Here is a 10542-nt window from a genome sequence, read left to right as displayed (position 1 = left end):
AAAATACACACAATTCATTTGTAAATAAAATACAGTTTCAATATCATTAGTCCAAAGACCATAACAATGTGACAAAAAGTGCAAAGAGAGATCGCAATTCCCTAGCATTTGATTTCAGCCAAAAAAAAAAAAAAAAAAAAGATATGAATTTCCTGCTCATAATCATAATTTAATTTAATTAAAAGGGTTCATGACATGAGAAATCAAATTTGCCTTCATCTTATAAGAGATCTTTTTACCATTAAAACATCCTGCAAGTTTCATAGCACAAAACCGTCCTCCTCATTATAAACAAAGCATTTATTTAATCTATAAACAGCTTTTTTTGATATTGTGTGATCTGTGACGTCACACGGGCAAATATATTTGCATCTGACTGCCTCAAGAGCAAGATATCGACGAATAGTTATACATCATCACACCATAGGCTCCACCCACCAGCATTCAGTCACTTAAAGGCACAATATGTAAGATTTTTATATTAAAATATCCAAAATAAACTAGCACAGTGTTATATTTTGTTGACTTACATTATAGCAAATGTTTGCAAGAATGTTTAAATCCAGAGAAATAAGCAATTTTAACCAGGAAACAGACTGTGTCCATGCGTTGCCTATCAATGACATCATACGTGTTACCCTCAATTTCCAGTTTTATTTTGTAGAAACTATGGAAACACCAAAGATGCTCTAAAATATTATATTATGTGTCTTATTAGACAGGTGAGCAACTGTTTGGATACATTCATCAACAGAAAACTAATCATGTTATATAGCTCAATACAGTAAGTCTTATTGTTTAAATCTCGTTTTCTTGATTTACCGCGAGTACCATGTTTTACCATGCGTAATATCAATCTTGCTTACTGCAGTGTGCAACAAGTGTCTCATAGTAGCCGAACGCACAGAGTAGCATTATAACAACATTCAACAAACAAATGTATCTGATAAAACTGCGTTGCGTTACCCCACGTACGCATGACCAGCGGAAGCGGAAGCACTCCAGCGGCTTTCAGCCACACCCTGCTTCATACAACAGTAATGTCAAGAAATATTTAATACGTTAGCTCATCCAAGAAAATGATTTCTTTTCCACCGGCTGTAGATGTGAAGACAACACCTCCCATGATTCCGCAAAATCAAGGCGTCATCAAGATAGGCCTATGTTTTTAATATGTGACCTCTAGCGGCAGAAAATTACATATTGTGCCTTTAATGTCTGGCATTTGCTTACACTGGATGTGACCATGGCATTGTGTCAAAAACAAATATAACACATTATAATCACTGACGCTGTCTGCACTGTATGCTGTATACAAATGCACGTTACGTTTCTAAGTACTCCATGCACCTGAGTCTGTCGACAACAAGACAAACAGAAGAGTGAAAGAATTTTCATTTTGATACGTCCTGTTTAAATAGCTCATTTGCGTCTCTGTACAGACTTCAGATGGTTCCCAGCGTTGGAAACTTAGTGGATGGGCAATTTTAATGTCATCCTTGTCATCACGTCGGAAGATTATATGTTTGTTCGGAGCATTTTAGTGTACAGCACAGGCACAGTGTAATGGAGAGTTAGCAAAATAACTTTTGCTGAAAGATGAAGCAGCCAACTGTATTTTAACTGATTCTGACAGCATCTGCATCACAAACCATAAGTATCCTATATGATTTCATAATACTTTGTCTGTAAATGACAGTTTTCTGTGGATAATGTTTTCAAAACACTTGATACTGCTTCCTATGCAATGATGTTAACCAGTCATAACAGTGGCCATGTTGTCGATATTACGCAGCGGCTCTCACAAATGTCTCCATGGTTGCAAGGCATGCTCCCTGTGCAAGCAGGGGGTCAGAGGCGCTGCGTAATATCATTGCGCCTGCTGCACCCATGGTACGGCAGCAAAGTTCCTTGATTATTACGCCAGAATGAGAGTATAGTTCCTAGCCATATCGGCCTAGAAAATCACAACTTTTCATTTTCCGTCTGTCTTAGTACACAATATAACTACAGAAGAGTCAAGTTTTAAATAGGAAAAATATAGAATTTTAATGCTAACGGTCTAATCAGATTCAATCAACTATGCTAAGCTATGCTAAAAAAGTGGTACCGCCAGACCCGGACATCGGCTGAATGGATTTGAAAACGGTAAAACTCAACTGTTTAACTCTAGGGGAGTTGGAAAATGAGCCTATTTTCAAAAAAGTGGAGTGTTCCTTTAAAGGAGCCACCCCGTAAAAATTTATATTTTCAGAGGGCCAGAATGAAGGTTGAAAATAATTGTTTTTTATATATATAAAACAAACGTTATTAACATTATAATTGAACCTCAAGGAACATATTACAATAATAAAAATCCATGACATAACCACTTTAATTTAGCACATAGGCCTACAGCCTATAGTTTAGTGCTCCTATACAATGTTTAAAAACAAAAACATAGTTATTCTGAAAATACTAAATGTATGTGCCAACTTACCATTTTATTATTATTATTAGTAGTAGTACTATTACTGTTATTGTGGACTGTCAACATGAGGGCATTATAAACAATACAATGAGAATTTGCTTCACACTCAGAGAGCACGCGACCTTCCCAGTAAAACCGCTTAATACACTTTAGCCTACATGTTGCTTTTGTAGCAACTGTAGGGCACATTCGGCATTAAAGCAAAGGTTATATAAGCAACACTAGTTAGTTCTTATAAATACACTCGTGGCTGTGGTTAAGCAAAGGCTTTATTACTGAATCAGTTAAAATTTTAGATTAATTTCCATCTCTTGTCTTTCTGCCTGCACAATCAAACAAAACCCAGTTGGTAATGTTAGCTTATTTCAGTTGCTAAATTGTAACTCCCAGATGTTGGCAGCAACTAAGGGGGCTTTAATAATGGCAGTTTAGTTCAATAAAGAACAATTTGCATGAAAAATTAGTAATGTGTATACTGTCATGAGGACTGGGTGCTCACCGGGGTACTAAACCCGAAACTACCTGTAGGAGGGGGTCAGAGATCATTTGCGAAGTAACTATGACGCGATTTGCGTGAATGCGAAAGCAACTCACTCAATCTTGAGTCTGCACTTGTTCAGGAAGTAAAATATCATGCACAATCTATACCGACAAAGATGTTATTAGTTCAATGAAACACATGTGGGGAGATGACAGTGGTGAAGATTTATTTTGGATACGAGTGTGCAGTGTAAGATCGAGCGCAATCAGAGTGGCAAATGAATGGCTCGCAATCAGTTGTCTCTTCAAAAGACATTGTAGCCTACAATATATTGAGTTGTGTTTTCTATCATGCACACTGTGCACTTTTGTGATGATGCAAAATCAACCCAAATGCATCAGTGTTCGATAGAATCAAGAAGGCCCATGCTGTGGGGGTGCCAGGATCAATCGCACTCGGATTGCAGCAAATGTGCTCCGTGTGAAAGCCAGAAGATTGCTTATTAAAAACACAAAACTAAAACATTCCAGAACATTCCATTCCACATAAACAATGACAATGTAAGTTTCAGGAGTGACAACCACATTTAAATGTGGGAGTGAATCCCCTAAATTATTGTTACATGTGTGTACGGAACACGACTCACTCTCGAAACTCCGATGATTGACAGCTTGGAAATCATAGCGATGTTCTGGCATCTCGCGTGTTTGGAATCCATTATTGTGGCCAAAGGAATATACATTAATAAAACACTTGTTATTTTCAGCAATTTAACTAAGCAGTCAACGGTGGCTTAGTGTTTTTTTATTCTTGCACAACCTGTTTCACACAGAGCGTGCTCTTTCTGTGTTGCCTCGGTCACTCATTTTAAGCGTTTTGGACTTGTTGTTTAAAGGTCTCATGGCATGAAAATTTCACTTTCTTAGGTTTTTTAACATGAATATGAGTTCCCCTAGCCTGCATATGGTCCCCCAGTGGCTAGAAAAGGCGATGGGTGTAAACCGAGCACTGGGTGTTTTACCTCGCGTTTGAGAAAATGAAAGCTCAGACGATCAATCCGCGTTCGCGATTACGCAGTGACGCTGCTGATGTGTTATCTGGTGCGCTGTAAACAAAACAAATGTCTAAGGATTTCTACACAGAATTCAAATAAATATGCTCAGCCATATTTATTTGAAACCTGAATACATGGACGAAGAACTAAGAGCGATGGAAGAAGCTCCTACACAGCAGCAACCGCTGTCACAAGCAGCGTCACTGCGGAGTCGTGAACGCGGATTGACAACAGACCCGGAAGAGAAGACAATGCTGAATAAAGTCGTAGTTTTTGTTATTTTTGGACCAAAATGTATTTTCAATGCTTCAAAAAATTCTAACTAACCCCCTGATGTCACGTGGACTACTTTGATGATGTTTTTATTACCTTTCTGGACATGGACAGTATACCATACAGACATTTTCAATGGAGGGACAGAAAGCTCTCGGACTAAATCTAAAATATCTTAAACTGTGTTCCGAAGATGAACGGAGGTCTTACGGGTTTGGAACGACATGAGGGTGAGTCATTAATGACATAATTTTTATTTTTGGGTGAACTAACCCTTTACCGTCCTACTAACACTACTGAAAAAAAGTTTGTTTGTCCTAAGTTTGAAAGAACCTTGCCAGAACATTCTGAGAATGTTCCCTGTTTTTTTTTTCCTATAATGGGGATGTAAGGGTAGTTTACCATATGCTACGAATGTTCATTCACTATTTTTAATTTTTAGCCCTCCTTAAGATTTTGATGTCAATGTGACCGAAAGCAGAAATAGACATAAGAAAGGATTACTGATGTATGCCTATATATAGAGTTTCTTGAGTTCTTTTTTGAATTGCTGAACTACATTGCATTATTGTGAAACAAATGCATTATTGTGAAACATATGAATAAGATAATAAATTAAGTTATCACACATTTATGATTTTCGTCAGGCAGGAAAATTATTTTTTGGTTACAATTGATTGGATTTGACCAGTATAACATGCAGTGTAGCAATGCTCTGAAACAAATGGTTAAACCAAATGTCCTGTAAACCTCATTTCCACCAAAACCCCTTTTGTAGATTAACATCTTCATGCTCCGATTGGGTAGCTGAACTGAACAAGCGATGAAGTGGTCTGGCTATTTTAACCACAACGTGTGGGAGGTTGTAAATGTATGTTTAGGCAGGTGATACATCAAAGGTTGATGTAGGTCAATGGTAAACGTGCAAAGGCAGTACATGTAAAATAAATTAAGATTACTTATCATGACCTTTACTGCTTGCAGTTGCACACACGTTTCAGCTGCACATCATAGGGCTGGCATGAGACGCTCTTTTTGAAAGCTATTTCCTCATGAACATTTTTATGATGTTTTATTAGCAAAGTTTTGGAGGAACATGTTCAAATTATCTAATTAATCACATAATTCCAACCAGCAGTCAGCAAACAGCAATCAACATGTCTACCCAATCAGCATGAGTATTGACATATGCAGTCGACTCACCTATCTTTTTTGAAAGTTTTCAGCATCCCTCCACCACCCCGTCTCCTCACACTCACCTGGTTACTTTCCTAACCAGAAATACGAGTGGAGTACTCTGGGTTCGGTCCAAAATACAGAGATTGGGGCCCTCTCCTGGGACAGCACAGCAAATACGCATACTACTTTACTCTATCAGGGCCTGTATAAAACTTCTTAGAAATGCTCTTAAGAATAGTCTTAAGTGCAGGAAGATTCGGAGCATTATGAATAAGCGTATCGAATCATTATTCGAATCACATGTCAAACCGCCAAACTGCTGAAATCACATGACTTTGGTGCTCCGAACCGCTGATTCGACACGCTGATTCATAATGCTCCTAAGCTTCCTGAAGCAATGTTTTGAAATCGGCCAACACTATATAAGTCGCTATTTAGATTTTTTGGCACACCAAAAATATTCTCGTTGCTTTATAATATTAATATTGAATATCAAAAATATCTTAATTTGATTAATACAGGTCTTACGGGTGTGGAACGGCATGAGGGTGAGTAATAAATGACAGAATTTTCATTTTTGGGTGAACTAACCCTTTGGGGCAGTTTCCCAGACAGGGTTTAAATTAAGACAGGATAGGCCTTAATCTAGGATAGTTAATCGTTGTTTAAAAATGGCTTTCTAAAACACAGATTAAGTACAGATTACTAAAACCTGGAGTATGGAGTCCTGAATTAAAATAAACCAGATTAAAACCATTTAAAACCATCTGTGCAAATCTGAATTAGCATGAGAGAGGTTGCCTAGAAAACATGGAATGAACCAAGAAAAGCTATGGCAGCAAAAAATACATCATCTGTGAAAAAAAAAGAGAAAAAAAAGAGAAATGCCTGGAAACCTGTTTGTAATGAATTATTTTTAAATAGATGTATTCTATTTATTCTATTTTTATTTATTTTGTTTGTTTTGTCTTTACATGGCAACAAACTAAACATAACTATTTACAAATGTGATTATCAGTGTTGGCAGTCTAGAAATTATACTGGTTTGATCCAAAGCACTATTATAGTGGTTGCTTCTTTACATAAAAAAAAAAGCAAATCTTGTTAGCAGGTCCCCAACCCAAGCACAAGCTCAACACTTCACCACAACGGTAATCTCCAAAAACACTAACATAAGAAAAACTTTTACATAATAGAACATTAAACAGTAAGAAGTCTCTCCATATTCTCATCTTTCTAAAAAATGCATAAAATAACAGTTTTTCAACATTTACTCTGACTGAAACGTTATTTAAAAATGAAATCATCAAGTGAGTTCTAGTAACCATTTCAAGTCAATTTAACATGAAGCAATCACATTTGAACCAGAAACAATGGTGTGTGTGTGTGTATTATATATATATATATATATATATATATATATATATATATATATATATATATATATATATATGTGTGCATAATATATACATATACAGTGTATTGATACATATATACATATACAATATATTGATATACAGTGTATATCAATATCGATATATATCCAAGTAATACATGAGTCTTCTTTGAAACACAGCATTAATCTGAAGTTAACCCTGCCTCTTGGTAGGTTTAATTTAAGCCTCAATTTAGTCCTGGAGTAGCTCTAGTCTTCCTCCAGGAAATCAGCTTATTAAACTCTGGACTAGACTAAGTCTAGGACTATTTTAAACCATGACAGAGAAAGCAGATTTCTGTTATTCTGATTTAAAGGGACATTTTATTCTAGGACTAGGCTTAAACTCTGTTTGGGAAACTGCCCCTTTAAGTCTAAAATTTGACTCTGAGCAGCTTTATACATACGGCCCGATTATTTGTAAGAGTGAACTCGTAAAATAATATATGCAGTGTTATTTTAGGCGGTTGTGTGTTGAAGCTACCCTGAAATCTTTTTTTTGTTTTTTCATGTCACTGAAATGCTGATACTATATCTAACATGAGTGATAGTGTAACGAGGCGGGACTCAAGGTAAGACCCATCTGCAGGCTTTTATTGAACAGAATTTGTAGTAAGACAATGGTAAGGCAATGGTCAAACAGTGGCAAACGGGTATGGCAGAGAGCAGGCAGAATCGTAGTCGCAGAACAGGCAATGATTCAGGGCAGGCAAATATCGTTCACAAAAACAGGAAACAATAAACAGTCCAAAAGGTTCAAAGGGCAGGCAGCAGAGATTCGTACATGGGGAACAGACAGGATCAGAAACAGGCAGACAGACAGGGTAAATAACGCTCAGAATTGCACACAGGGTGAAACAAGACCTTACAAAGTGTGTGTCTGAGTGAGAGTCCTTTATATAGTCTAGATAATGAGCTTCAGCTATATACGTGATTGGTGGAGTGAGTGCAGGTGATGGGCAAGGAGGATGCTGGGAGGTGTAGTCCGGAACTGACTGGATTCGTGACAGATAGATACAAAAATTTAAAAAGGTTTACATATGCTATAATACCACAGTCAATGCTATCACTACAGACACAGGAAATTAAAATGTTAACACAATTCACATTTAGCAAATGGCATGCATTCAAAAATTACAACATTTCTCTTCTGGGGAAACAGACCAAAGTGACTCATCTATGTAATTTCCTTCCCTAGAATTAGCATGACCCTTCATATGTCCTTTAATAAAAAATGTTAACCTCCCTTCCCCCTCAAACTGGCGTCTTGGTAGTCTCAACCTCAGACATCACGCCCAAAGACTGTTGGCTGAACGTCTGATGCATATGGCACACAAAATTGGACACTTCAGGAGTTTTGAAGTCATCATCTGATTGGTTAAATTCTACAGGATTTCTGGGTGATGTGTGTGTCATGTTCTTTAACAGTCCACCTGGAAACAAAGATTTAAAATTTTAAAATACTCCAGGACTTTGAGACCAATGTGAGACCATCTATACTTTATTTAGATAAAGATATTTTATGATATTTAAAATATTTCAGTTACACTACATTTGAACAATAACTTTTCTTCTTAATAGTTGGACAAAAACAAGTGTAAAATGAGTATACAGATTACATGTACAGTAATTTTATACAACATACATTTTATGAAAATATATCAATAAAACCTAAATCAATGTATTTACAAGTTTTCAAGATCGAAGTAAGATTTTTAATCAAAACTTCCAAACTGAATTATTCGGCTTTCCTTGCAGGCCACAAATTGTTGAGCAATTTTTTTTCTCTCTAATTGATCAAGTTTTTCCTGATCTAAATGACACACAGCAACACTATTCAGCCTTGTTTGTGTCATGGTACTACGAAGCCATGTTTTTAGCCTTCTGAGACCACTGAAACTTCTCTCAGCTTCTGCTGAGGACACGGGAGTGACAAGAAGCAGTCGGACAATTGTTTCCACCTGATCAAAAAGACTTCGGACTTCTGGACACATCCCCTGAAGGATGCTAGCTGCTTCACTGCTGGACTGCATATTATGCTTTGATCTGAATGTTGTGTGTTAAGGGATATTTTTTTTTCAAGCAGTTCCAATTAAGAAAACACTGCCTTAAAATAGTCAATCCGCTTTTTTTATACAAATTTCACCTGTACACATTCTGGAGAGGTTGAGCAACTGTCCCCTCTCTCTGTCAGTGACGTCACAGCCTGCCTTTCCTACAAACCAGTTAGGACATAAAGTAGAATATTTACATAAAGTATACAAAAATATATATTTTACATTTGATAAAGTATTTTAAGATATTCGGATCAAAACAAATTTGATTTATTGTGAAAGGATAATTCTACTCCGTGAGCAGCAAGTTGGCAACAAAAGACAGCAGAAACCAATAATTTGTTACGTCTCATTTAGCAGACGCTTTTATACAAAGCGACAAGTAGGAGAGCATTTAACACACTGAATCCGGCGTGACGTGACGAGGTCCATACGGGTTCTGTTGTCTTTTGATGTTACAGTAGTTTAAATCATAACATGAAAACTTTATCTCATGATTCGTGTCATCGCAACATACTGTAACATACTTACAGTGTGTGTTTGAAAAAAGGATGTAATCGTCCTTTGCTTTTTTCTGGGGTGCATTTTATCCCAGACAGCCTAATAACAAAGTGAATGAACGAACGAAAACTCACAACAGCAACAAGAGATTTGAAGCTCATAGCAGACGCGCCCAAGAGATGATTCGCTCTGTGATTGGCTGAATGTTAGTTCACTCAAATCTAAGTAACAAATCAGAGAACACTGCCGGTGCCGGAAATATTCACGCTGGATCCAAAAAAATAAAAAATAGCAGGGGTCAGAATCACCAGTTTCTAAAAGTGTGGGGGACGTGTCCCCCCCATCCCCCCCGGTTGCTACGCCCCTGCTTTCAAGTGTGAGTTTAAAATATTCTAGCTGACCCCCCAGAGTGAGTTTTGTTAAGGCAACCATGCTTGTCATGTAACACCGCAGCCACAATTACACTATTTTTTTTATTTAAAATATTCACACACTGGCTTACCATGTCATCAACTATCTGATATTCCCGTTTTCAAATACATGTCAGTGTGATTTGTCATTTGAAAACCTTTATAAATGATCTTTATCTTAATCTATAACGCAAGATCTAATCTATATGGCGCCGCCATCTTAGTTTGTGCCACAGTTCGCAGAGTCCTGTCGGACTGATTTACAGCATGTGAATTCATCAGTTTCTCCCAAAATACATGCAAGTAAGTGGCTGTTGAACTGGAAGAATAATAGAATAAACTTTATAGTTACTTAGGCCCACTATGTGTGCCTGATATGAATAAATGTTGGCAAATTATATTTGAATGGATCGTTATTGCTGATTCCACTGATGTCTAACATCAGTGTGTATATTACAAACTCTAAATGTACTGTTTTACTGGTGCTTATGCGCATTTAAATGTCTGAAACCTTAAAACACTGCATAGTTGTGATGTATAAAGTGCTGAGCGCATCTGTCTCACAGCCAAAATGCGAAAGCAGAGTTTGAATCTGGCAGTTATGTGACGTTACTGAACTTTCTAAGTGCCATATGTGGGACCGTACCGCTCAAAAGATTAACAACTGTGACAATGAGTGCTTATC

Source organism: Chanodichthys erythropterus, chromosome 10 (genome assembly GCF_024489055.1).
Source record: "Chanodichthys erythropterus isolate Z2021 chromosome 10, ASM2448905v1, whole genome shotgun sequence".
In the NCBI taxonomy this organism is placed as follows: domain Eukaryota; kingdom Metazoa; phylum Chordata; class Actinopteri; order Cypriniformes; family Xenocyprididae; genus Chanodichthys; species Chanodichthys erythropterus.
This window is presented reverse-complemented; position numbering follows the sequence as displayed.